Source organism: Oncorhynchus kisutch, linkage group LG13 (assembly GCF_002021735.2).
Source record: "Oncorhynchus kisutch isolate 150728-3 linkage group LG13, Okis_V2, whole genome shotgun sequence".
NCBI lineage: Eukaryota > Metazoa > Chordata > Actinopteri > Salmoniformes > Salmonidae > Oncorhynchus > Oncorhynchus kisutch.
The window spans coordinates 10,822,693-10,835,878 of NC_034186.2; positions in this window are offsets into that span (position 1 = coordinate 10,822,693).

The window sequence follows — 13,186 nt, forward strand, 5'->3', positions numbered from 1 at the left end:
CGACATGTTGCCAAGGAGACCCTCGACATAAGAAGACTGGAGGCCATTGTTGGTAAGATTAAAATGGTTTATTAAATGTTTTTCTGTGTTGTCTTATGTGACCTCTGTTAGCAGATGATTGATAATGGCTGTCGCTTGTGCATGACTTCATTTTCTAGAAGGTTACATGGTGGAGAAGTGTGGCTGCGACAAAACAGAGGATCTGAGGATAGTTAAGTCAAGGCCTCATTGGGATTAACGTTACGTTTGTATAAGCTTATTATTTTACTGTTTGATGATATAACTACAGTTAGAAACTTGAGGAAACATGTGCACTAGTCTAGGAGTGACGCAGTAGGTCAAAGGTTCCCAAGCTGTTTTGGGCCAGGACCCCATTTTGATATCAAATGTATTTTGTGACCCCACAAAATGATGTAATCAACAGCCACTTTTTAAATTGATTCTATTACAAAACAGTCTGACAGTACTTTTGAAAGTACTTCAATCTGAAGAAAGTGTGGTTTGAAGAGACTGAAATGCATCAGAAAGGTCTTAGGACATTTCAGAGTGGCCCAGCCACTGTAGAAAATAATAGAATTGGTGATGTTCTTTTTCCCTCAGTCTGATTTAGTGTCTGGTCTCATCCACTCTGTTCTAATGAGGCTTGTGGGTATTGTAGTGGGAAACAGAAGACACATACGTGTTCCTGAGAGTCTTATCTTTCAGCGACGTGGTCATAGTATTTTATAGCTTCAACCATTCAAAAGATAGAGCCACGTGTAGGAAGAAAACAGAAACTGCTCTGTTTATTACAAACACATCTAGTGGCAACTTGAGATCACTGACATAACCCCTGTTTCTTTCAGTGGATTTCTCCAGCTCTAGTGTCAACAAATTCAATAAATATGTCACCTTAGAAAACAAAAACAGTTCATATGTTCTCGTAGATCATAATATCAACATCCTAGATATGGGAAGAAGGTGTGTATTTCCTAATATTGACATAATGTACATGTTCATACAGGGTTTCCAGTGAGAGTGCTTCCTGGCCCAAGACCGATTTTCCCAGATGATTCAAGAGACTGGGTCCAAAGGGGATGATATTCCATTAGTGGCTGAAACTGATTTCAATACCATGGACCAGTATCAGATTCCAGATCCATTGGCCATTTCCCCCACTACAGTGCCGACATTTGTCAGACACAGAAGATTGCATGAGTTTCAATGTCCTAGTGGTCAGATTTTTATTTTACCTTTATTTAACCCGCAAGTCAGTTAAGAACAAATTCTTATTTTCAATGACGGCCTAGGAACAGTGGGTTAACTGCCTGTTCAGGGGCAGAACGACAGATTTGTACCTTGTCAGCTCGGGGGTTTGAACTTGCAACATTACTAGTCCAACGCTCTAACCACTAGGCTACCCTGCCGCCCCAGATATACTCTATGCAGAAACGTAAAACTGTTTAATTTTTTCCGAACCAATTTGAACACCATACATGTTTTTTCCAGATATGTTTCAGGAGAGAGGTGCACACCCAAATCATTCTCTTGTACACCTTGGCACACAAAATATCTGGAGTTATTACGGATTTGAGCAATATGACTTTTGGACTTAAACATTTCAATAAGCTTGTTTTCTGACCCTGTATATAGTATGCTTACTTACCTACTTATTGTGTTCTTCATGTCTTCTTATTTCCTGTGTTTATTTTTCTTCTAGTATTACATTGTTATTGATTATTGCATTGTTGGGTTTTGAGTTTGCAAGAAAGGAACTGTACTTGCACATGTGACATTCAAACTTGAAACCTTTTTTTTCAGAAAATGTTTGCCTTATTTGTGAGTAGCAAGTCTTTATTGGGTAGATTTAATTCATTTCTGAGTTGTTCAAATGATCTCATATTGTTGTCATCAAACATATCAGAGTCCATAAATACCTTTAGCTTCCCATTCTCTATTTACAGAAGGTTTTCCATGATTTAACAAACCCCCATTTGACGAAAGAGGACTTGGGGTGATTGCATTCCAACAAAGCTCAGAGTGACTTCGCTTCTATGAACTAAACACGATTATTTTTATTTAATTTTAGAGTTTCTCCTGCGATGATCGTAGACTTCAGGAAACAACAGAGGGAGCACACCCCTCCCTATCCTATACATATGGCATCACCGATTTCATATGTATATACTGTATTGTATTCTATACTACACCACTGACTGTTAAACAGCCATCTCCAGCACATCAGAGGCTGCTGCCTATAGACATAGATTAGGAATCACTGGCCACTTTAAGGAAATGAAACACTAGCCACTTTACTAATGTATCCGTATCTAGCATTACTCATCTCATATGTATAAACTGTACTCTATACTATTCTACGGTATCTTCGCCACTTTAATTGTGTGTATATTTTGCATCACCCATCTCATATGTATATACTGTACTCTATACTATGTATACATATGTATATACTGTATTCTATACTATGTATACATATGTATATACTGTACTCTATACTATGCCACTGTATCTTAGTCCAATGGTTCTCTGACATATACAAGTATTTGATACACTGCTGATTTTGCAGGTTTTCCTACTTACAAAGCATGTAGATGTCTCTAATTTTTATCATAGGTACACTTCAACTGTGAGAGACGGAATCTAAAACAAAAATCCAGAAAATCACATTGTATGATTTTTAAGTAATTCATTTGCATTTTATTGCATGACATAAGTATTTGATCACCTACCAACCAGTAAGAATTCCGGCTCTCTGCTTTGTAAGTAGGAAAACCTGCAAAATCGGCAGTGTATCAAATACTTGTTCTCCCCACTGTATGTATATATATTCTTAATCCATTCTTTACTTAAATGTTGTTCTCGTTGTTCTGTAAACATTAAGAAAAGCTGAGAAAATGATGAAACACGTTGAAGCACGTTTCTGATAATACTTCAGTTCGTCTGGGGCGCATATTTTATTTGGTTCAAATACTGTCTGCATGCATATCAGTGTCAAAGATAACACATTACATTTGCATTTTCTCAAGAGATGCTGAAAGAAATCATATTTCTCCACTTCTGTTTCCGAGCCAAAATTAACATTTGTTATTTAAATTTTACTGCAAGAAATGCATAATTCTGCAGGAGTTCATATTATATCGGCCTACAGTCAGTGTCCAGATTTCAGTTACTATTCCATTCAACCCATATTCATTTAAATGAGGAATATTCTGTTTATTCATGGATACATGGACTCTCGTGAGCGATATATCAAATGTGTATGTTAACAATTTATACTGAATAAGACCTTAAACAGGATATGAGCTACTCTCCAGAATACTGTGTTCATGTAAATCTGGTCACTGACACACTCCACTGAGTCACAAAGCAGAGAGATGGGGAGCTTAGCCACAGAACTCTTCTGGAATAACCCTGAGAGAGAGGGAGAGAGAACTAGACTCTTTTGGTACTTTTCTCTGCATAAATTAATGGCATAATTTGTGCACTCATCATTAATTTATATCACTGAGATAATAGTCTGATTTGAACTTGTTTTGTTTGTTCAAGGTGTGTTTGTATGAGTATGTACAGTAAGTGTGTGTGTGTATAGACTCAAATAAAACTCAGGAAACGGGGATGGATCGGGAACACCTTCAGAAAACCACCCACCAACATGACCAGACAAGCTCTATCCTGGAACCCACAGGGAAAAGGGAAATCAGGAAGACCCAGGAACAGCTGGAGAATGTCTGTGGAGGCAGAACTTATACTGAAAAAATATATAAACGCAACATGCAACAATTTCAATGATTTTACTGAGTTACAGTTCATATAAGGAAATCATTCAATTGAAATATATTAATTAGACCCTAATCCATGGATTTCACATGACTGGGAATACAGGTCATGTGGGTCTGAGTATTAGTATGTGTTTGGGTTGGTATCACTGTTGACACTGTGGACATTCAGTCCAGTCGTCAAGCAGTAATTGCCTGATGATGACCTCAGCCTCACCCAACAGCAAGGCGTGACTGACACACACACAAGACCCCCTTACTCTCTCCCAAACACATGCAACACATGATCCCATGGTCCAGCCCTCCAGCAGAATGGAAGCCCAGGGCCCTGCGCTCCGTTATTCAATACCCCTAATCCCAGGGATTACACACCATCTAATCTACCCATCAAAAAACATTTGTGTCCCGGCATGGCTCACCAGGCCAGCCGAGCACACTCACACCGGCAGTCTCTCTCCACACACACACGCACACACAAAAGGGCTGAAATGATGAATGTGGTATTTTCTTTGTCCCCTACTCTCTTTATGAGGGGGGTTGTTTGTAAATAATGAGAAACAAGTGGAACATCGAGAGATGCAGGGGGAGAGAGGTCCACGCAGAGATAGGTAGGGGAAAGGGGGACAAAGAGAGAAGGGGGCAGGGGGCACAGAAAATGTGGGACAGGTGGATGGAGAGACAGAAAGAGCAGAGACGGAAGAGTGAGGCAGAGATTGAGGGAGAAATTGTGTAAAGATGAGAGAGAGAGACAACACTATGTAGACATAATGACATTTGAAATGTCTTAATTATTTTGGAAATGTTGTGAGTAATGTTTACAGTTAATTTTTTATTGTTTATTTCAATTTTGTTGACCTATTTCACTTGCTTTGGCAATGTAAACATACGTTTCCCAATAAAACCCCTTACATTGACATTGAATTGAGAGAGAGACACACAAATACTAACTGCACCACTGATGAGGTCTGTGGGAATGCTGTCCAGCTGCCATCTGAATCCCACCCAATACCAGATAAAAAAAACTGCTCTGTTATTGTCCTGTTCTCGTTCTCTCGCTTCGTCGTTCTGTACAGTTTGCACATTCCTCCTCTCCCTACTGTGGGTCCCGAGTCCCGGTAATGACGTGTGTGTGTGTGTGTGTGTGTGTGTGTGTGTGTGTGTGTGTGTGTGTGTGTGTGTGTGTGTGTGTGAAAAAAAGCATTCAACCTGCACGCTTTGTTTGACATGGACAGGAAAGTGTTTTCATGATGTCTTGCACACATTCAAGGCCCCCAGTACCAGAGGCAGCAAAGTGTCGCCACAGCACTATCGATCCTCCCCTTTGGAGGTTGTTGTTTTCTTTGAATGCTTCATTTGGTCGTTGGTAAACATTGGAATCCTGGGGAAAATGTTCTGTGGATTAATTAAAGAAAATTAGAGCTCTTTGGCAACACAGATCAGCGCTGTGTTTACAGACAACCAAATGAAACATTCAATGTAAAGAACCCTCTCCCTACAATCAAACATGGGGGAGATTTGTTGCCTCCAATGTTCAAACCGGTGTCCAAAAACTGGGTCTTCATTGAAGGTTGTGGGTCTGCCAGCAGGACAATGACCCCAAACACACATCAAAAGGCACCCAGGAATGGTTCAAGAAGAAACGCTGGACTGTTCTGGAGTCCAGATCTGAATCCAATACCTATAGCGAGATCTGAAAACAGCAGTTGGTGGAGGGCAAACCTTTAAACATTGAAGAATTAGAGCAATTTGCTACTGAAAAGTGGCCAAATTGCCAGTAGAAAGGTGCAGCAAGCTCACTGAGGGCTACAAGAAGCGTTTGTCAGCAGTTATCTTGGCCAAAGGCTGTGCAATCAAGTCTGCCTCCAACCTCCTCGCTGCCTGCCCCCAACCTACTCTCTGCCTGCCCCCAACCTACTCTCTGCTTGCCCCCAACCTACTCTCTGCCTGCCCCCAACCTACTCTCTGCCTGCCCCCAACCTACTCTCTGCTTGCCCCCAACCTACTCTCTGCTTGCCCCCAACCTCCTACCTGCTTGCCCCCAACCTACTCTCTGCTTGCCCCCAACCCACTCTCTGCTTGCCCCCAACCTACTCTCTGCTTGCCCCCAACCTACTCTCTGCATGCCCCCAACCCACTCTCTGCTTGCCCCCAACCTACTCTCTGCTTGCCCCCAACCCACTCTCTGCTTGCCCCAAACCCACTCTCTGCTTGCACCCAACCTACTCTCTGCCTGCCCCCAACCCACTCTCTGCTTGCCCCCAACCCACTCTCTGCTTGCCCCCAACCCACTCTCTGCTTGCCCCCAACCTACTCTCTGCCTGCCCCCAACCTACTCTCTGCTTGCCCCCAACCTCCTCGCTGCTTGCCCCCAACCTACTCTCTGCTTGCCCCCAACCTACTCTCTGCCTGCCCCCAACCTACTCTCTGCTTGCCCCCAACCTACTCTCTGCTTGCCCCCAACCTACTCTCTGCTTGCCCCCAACCTACTCTCTGCCTGCCCCCAACCTACTCTCTGCTTGCCCCCAACCCACTCTCTGCTTGCCCCCAACCTACTCTCTGCTTGCCCCCAACCTACTCTCTGCTTGCCCCCAACCCACTCTCTGCTTGCCCCCAACCTACTCTCTGCTTGCCCCCAACCTACTCTCTGCTTGCCCCCAACCTACTCTCTGCCTGCCCCCAACCCACTCTCTGCTTGCCCCCAACCTACTCTCTGCTTGCCCCCAACCTACTCTCTGCCTGCCCCCAACCTACTCTCTGCATGCCCCCAACCTACTCTCTGCTTGCCCCCAACCTACTCTCTGCTTACCCCCAACCCACACTCAGCTCAGGTCAGAAGTTTACATACACTCAATTAGTATTTGGTAGCATTACCTTTAAATTGTTAATCTTGGGTGAAATATTTTGGATAGCCTTCTACAAGTCTCCAACAATAAGTTGGGTGCATTGTGGCCCATTCCTCCTGAAAGAGATGGTGTAACTGAGTCAGGTTTGAAGGCTTCCTTGCTCGCACAAGCTTTTTCAGTTCTGCCCACAAATGTTCTATGGAATTGAGGTCAGGGTTTTGTGATGGCCACTCCCATACCTTGACTTTGTTGTCCTTAAGCCAGTTTGCCATAACTTCGGAAGTGTGCTTGGGGTCATTGTCCATTTGGAAGACCCATTTGCGACCAAGCTTTATCTTCCTGACTGATGTCTTGAGATGTTGCTTCAATATATCCACATAATTTTCCTACCTCATGATGCCATCTATTTTGTGAAGTGCACCAGTCCCTCCTGCAGCAAAGCACCCCCACAACATAATCGGCTTGCAAGCCTTACCCTTGGTGTTTATACTTGTGTACTATTGTTTGTACAGATGAACGTGGTACCTTCAGGCATTTGGAAATTGCTCCCAATGATGAACCAGACTTGTGGAGTTCTACAATTGTTTTTCTGAGGTCTTGGCTGATTTCTTTAGATTTTCCCATGATGTCAAGCAAAGATGCACTGAGTTTGAAGGTAGGCCTTGAAATACATCCACAGGTACACCTCCAATTTATTCAAATTATGTCAATTAGCCTATCAGAAGCCATCAACTTAGTGTATGTAAACTTCTGACCCACTGGAATTGTGATACAGTGAATTATAAGTGAAATAATCTGTCTGTAAACAATTGTTGGAAAAATTACTTGTGTCATGCACAAAGTAGAAGTGCATGACCTAAAGTCCTAACCTACTTGCCGAAACTATAGTTTGTTAACAAGAAATTTGTGGAGTGGTTGAAAAACGAGTTTTAATGACTCCAACATAAGTGTATGTAAACTTCCGACTTCAACTGTACTTCCTTCTTTTCTTCCATCCATCCAGCCATCCATCTGCTGATCTAACTGTCAGATTGATGTTAGCTGTCAGAGGGGTCAGTAGCAGGTCAGCAGTCTCCTGTGGGAATATGTAAAGTGGAACCTGTGGGCTGGAGGGATACAATGAAAGGAAAGAGTGATGCAGCAGGATATGGGAATGGAGTGTAAATGATGGGAGGGAAAGAGGGAGGGAAAGACACACACACACACACAGAAAACCTAGTTGGATTGTGGATACAAAGGCTTAAATAGCAGTAAAACATCAGCATAGGATGTCTGGGAAACAATAGTCACCTTTTCCCATAATATTCCAAGTTGTGATCCCACAGGAGCTCCTGACACCACAGGTTCCCAGGCATGACCCTGAGCCGGACAGCAGTACCAAGGCCAAGGTGACAACCGGCCTCTTCCCAGGGTCTTGCTCTGCTGCGTCTACCACTACCACTCCGAAATGTTCTGCTGCGGAATTCTAAACAGGAAATGGTATGTTCCATCCAGTGTTCTGTATGTGAATGTTTGTGTTTCTCTTTGTGTCTGCGTGTGTCTGTGTGTGCGTGTATCTGTTGGGTTCACACTCCTCATCTAGCTTGTTCTTATGTTCTTACAGTAGCTGCCCACTACAAATCAACACGGAAGCAAAACATATAACACAGCTGACATTCTTATAGCAACACATTGTATGACACAGCTGACAATCTTATAGCAACACATTGTATAACACAGCTGACATTCTTATGGCAACACATTGTATAACACAACTGACATTCTTATAGCAACACATTGTATAAAACAGCTGACATTCTTATAGCAACACATTGTACAACACTCTAAATCAGTTTATCCTGACTCCCTATGGTCTTAAGGAAGAAGACAAACCAATGTTAACCAGTCTGTTACATAACAGGGGAGAGAGAGAACAGGCTGAACAGGAAGATAAAAATAGCAAATAAACATCTAGCATAACAGATCTTGGACAAGCATTTCATTTGTTGATATGATTGTCTTTGACAGCCTACGACTAGATGAGGAAGTGAACCAAACATATGACTGGGCAGGGGCGCAGCCATGGGTGGGCCTGGGAAGGCATGGGCCCACCCACTAGGGAGCCAGGTCCACCCACTGGGGAGCCAGGCCCAGCTAATCATAATGAGTTTTTCCCAACAAAAGGGCTTTATTACAGACAGAAATACTCCTCAGCACCCCCCTCCCCCTCCTCAGACGATCCTGTAGGTGAAGAAGCCAGATGTGGAGGTCCTGGGCTGACATGGTTACACGTGGTCTGCGTTTTTGAGGCCGGTTGGATGTACTGCCTAATTCTCTCAAATTAAGTTGGTGGCGGCTTATGGTAGAGAAATTAACATTACATTCTCTGGCAACAGTTCTGTTGGACATTCCTGGAGTCAGCATGCCAATTGCACGCACCCTCAAAACTTGAGATGTCTGTGGCATTGTGTTGTGTGGAAAAACTGTACATTTTAGAGTGGCCGTTTATTGTCATTACCTGTGTAATGATCATGCTGTTTAATCAGCTTCTTGATATGCCATACCTGTCAGGTGGATGGATTATACTGTCAAATGAGAAATGCTCACTAACAGGGGTGTAAACAAATTTAAGAGAAATAAGCTTTTTGTACATATGGAACATTTCCGGGATCTTTTTACTTCACCTCAAAAAACATGGGACCAACAACTTTACATAATTTACATATATTTTTGCTCAGTATAGTTGAAAGTGGTTATGAGTAGATTAAATGAATTAGAAGAGTTGATAAGGGAGGGGAAACGTAATCTGTAATACTATAGCTTTGTCCGTTTGTTTTGGCGAGATCTGTCCAGTTATAGCACTAGATTATGTTTAGTCTTCATAAAATAAAACCAACACCAGAAGTAAACACCTAGATCAAACAGACCAGTGTCATATTAATGGGCCGGCTCCTGTAGAAAACACACAAAGAACCTTTCCTCAGGTCACAGGTTTTCAAAAAACATATTATACATATTAACCATGTCCCATCCTCTACCCTCTGTTAATTAGAATGTACACGTGTACGTGTGAATTGAAAATTAGTTTTTTTGCATATACCTTAACTTCAGCTGAGAGCATGGTCCCAGCCAGGACCAGCCATTATCAACAGCAAAACCGGAAGCAATTAGGATTAAGTGCCTTGCTCAAGTGCAGATCAAAATATTTTTCACCTTGTCAGCTCTAGGATTTGAACTAGTGACCTTTTGTTTACTGGCCCAACGCTCTAACCGCTAGCCTAAATGCCACTACTTCATTGCCTGTAGAACCCCTGGAAAAACAGACCCTTTCCTCTGACTTTGACCAGTCACACCCACACACACACACACACACACACACACACACACACACACACACACACACACACACACACACACACACACACACACACACACACACACACACACACACACACACACACACACACAGAGAACACCCTGTGATGTGACTAAACAACCCACAGTTACCCAACAGCATTCATTAGCATTTGATAATTATGCTAAACAAGGTTCAGCGTGAACGACACAGAACAGCCACCCGTAATGAAGAATTCATATTCAGAGCCTCACCCTGTTTACGTGGCGACAGGGGACACAGGCTGCTCAGGGCATTGATATTCTTCACCATGGAGATGGTGCAACATAGGGACTAGGGATGAGGAGAGAGGATTTACAGTGCCGTCAGGAAGAATTCACAACCAATGAATTTGTTTGTTTGTTGTGTGTTACAAAGTGGGATTAAAATGGATTTAAATAGTCGTTTTTGGTCAACGATCTACACAAAATACTCTGTAATGTCAAAGTGGAAGAAAAATTCCAACATTTATAAAACATTTATGAAAATAAAACGCTAATATATCTTCATTAGATAAGTATTCACCCCCTTGAGACAATACATGTTAGAAACACATTTGGCAGTGATTAGAGCTGTTCTTTAAAACATTCTTCAAGCTCTGTCAAGTTCTTGCTAGAAAACCATTTTCAAGTCGTCATAGATTTTGAAGCCCATTTAAGTCAAAACTGTAACTAGGCCACTCAGGAACATTCAATGTCGTCTTGGTAAGCAACTGTAGATTTGTCCTTGTGATTTACACTGACGGGAAAACAGTATATTTGATCCCCTGCTGATTTTGTACGTTTGACAAAGAAATTATCAGTCTATCATTTTAATGGTAGGTTTATTTGAACAGTGAGAGACAGAATAACAACAACAAAATCTAGAGAAACGCATGTCAAAAATGTTATAAATTGATTTGCATTTTAATGAAGGAAATAAGTATTTGACCCCGCTGCAAAACATGACTTAGTACTTGGTGGCAAAACCCTTGTTGGCAATCACAGAGGTCAGGCGTTTCTTGTAGTCGGCCACCAGGTTTGCACACATCTCAGGAGGGATTTTGTCCCACTCCTCTTTGCAGATCTTCTCCAAGTCATTAAGGTTTTGAGGCTGACGTTTGGCAACTCAAACCTTCAGCTCCCTCCACAGATTTTCTATGGGATTAAGGTCTAGAGACTGGCTAGGCAACTCCAGGACCTTAATGTGCTTCTTCTTGAGCCACTCCTTTGTTGCCTTGGCTGTGTGTTTTGGGTCATTGTCATGCTGGAATACCCATCCACGACCCATTTTCAATGCCCTGGCTGAGGGAAGGAGGTTCACATCCAAGATTTGATGGTACATGGCCCCGCCCATCGTCCCTTTGATGCGGTGAAGTTGTCCTGTCCCTTTTGCAGAAAAACACCCCCAAAGCATAATGTTTCCACCTCCATGTTTGACAGTGGGGATGAGGTTCTTGGGGTCATAGGCTACATTCCTCCTCCTCCAAACACGGCGAGTTGAGTTGATGCCAAAGAGCTCCATTTTAGTCTCATCTGACCACAACACTTTCACCCAGTTGTCCTCTGAATCATTCAGATGTTCATTGGCAAACTTCAGACGGCATGTATATGTGCTTTCTTGAGCAGGGGGACCTTGCGGGCGCTGCAGGATTTCAGTCCTTCACGGCATAGTGTGTTACCAATTGTTTTCTTGGTGACTATGGTCCCAGCTGCCTTGAGATCATTGACAAGATCCTCCTGTGTAGTTCTGGGCTGATTCCTCACCGTTCTCATGATCATTGCAACTCCACGAGGTGAGATCTTGCATGGAGCCCCAGGCCGAGGAAGATTGACAGTTCTTTTGTGTTTCTTCCATTTGCAAATAATCGCACCAACTGTTGTCACCTTCTCACCAAGCTGCTTGGCGATGGTCTATAGCCCATTCTAGCCTTATGTAGGTCTACAATCTTGTCCCTGACATCCTTGGAGAGCTCTTTGGTCTTGGCCATAGTGGAGAGTTTGGAATCTGATTGATTGATTGCTTCTGTGGACAGATGTATTTTATACAGGTAACAAGCTGAGATTAGGAGCACTCCCTTTAAGAGTGTGCTCCTGATCTCAGCTCGTTATCTGTATAAAAGACTACTGGGAACCAGAAATCTTTCTGATTGAGAGGGGGTCAAACACTTATTTCCCTCATTAAAATGCAAATAAATTTATAAAATTTTTGACATGTGTTTTTCTGGATTTTTTTGTTGTTATTCTGTCTCTCACTGTTCAAATAAACCTACCATTAAAATTATAGACGGATCATTTCTTTGTCAGTGGGCAAACATACGAAATCAGCAGGGGATCAAATACTTTTTTCCCTCACTGTAGGTAGTTGTCCTGCTGAAAGGTGAATTTGTAGCCAAACCCATGCTTGGAAATATGAAGAGTGGTACTCTGATTTGTTGTGTTGGATTTGCCCCAAAAATAACACTTTGTATTCTGGACAAAAAACAAATTGCTTTGCCACATTTATTTTTCAGTATTACTTTAGTACCTTGTTGCAAACAGGATGGATTAGGAATATTTGTATTCTGTACAGGCTTCCTTCTTTTCACTCTGTCATTAAGGTGAGTATTGTGGAGTAACTACAATGTTGTTGATCCACCCTCAGTTCTCATAACAGCCAATAAACTCTGTAACTGTTTTAAAGTCCCCATTGGTCTCATGGTAAAATCACAAAGCAGTTTCCTTCCTTTCTGGCAACTGTACACATGACAAGTGACACAGTAGCAAGGTCCCCATAGGTAGCCTCATACTGTGTCTGTGTGACATTAAATCCTGCTGATATTGGTGAAGGAAGGGGACAGCCTCCATGGCCTTTGAAGATGTCTCTATTTCTCCTATATTCGTATGGACACACAAATACATTTGAGTAATTTAGCAGGCGCTCTTATCCAGAGCAACACGCAGTAGCGAGTGGAAGCATTTTCATACTTTTTTCGTACTGGTTCCCCGTGGGAATCAAACTAACAACCCTAGCTTTGCAAGCACCATACTCTACCAAATGAGCTACACAGGACCACACACACACAGTGATATTGTATACAATGTATACATTCAGAGAAAGTAGAACACAACAGTATACAGATCCAATGAAATGTGTTATGTTATTGTGAGCACAGCAGATTCATCATTGTATTACACTTTGTTACAGATTGAGCCTGGTGGCCTTGGTCCATAAAT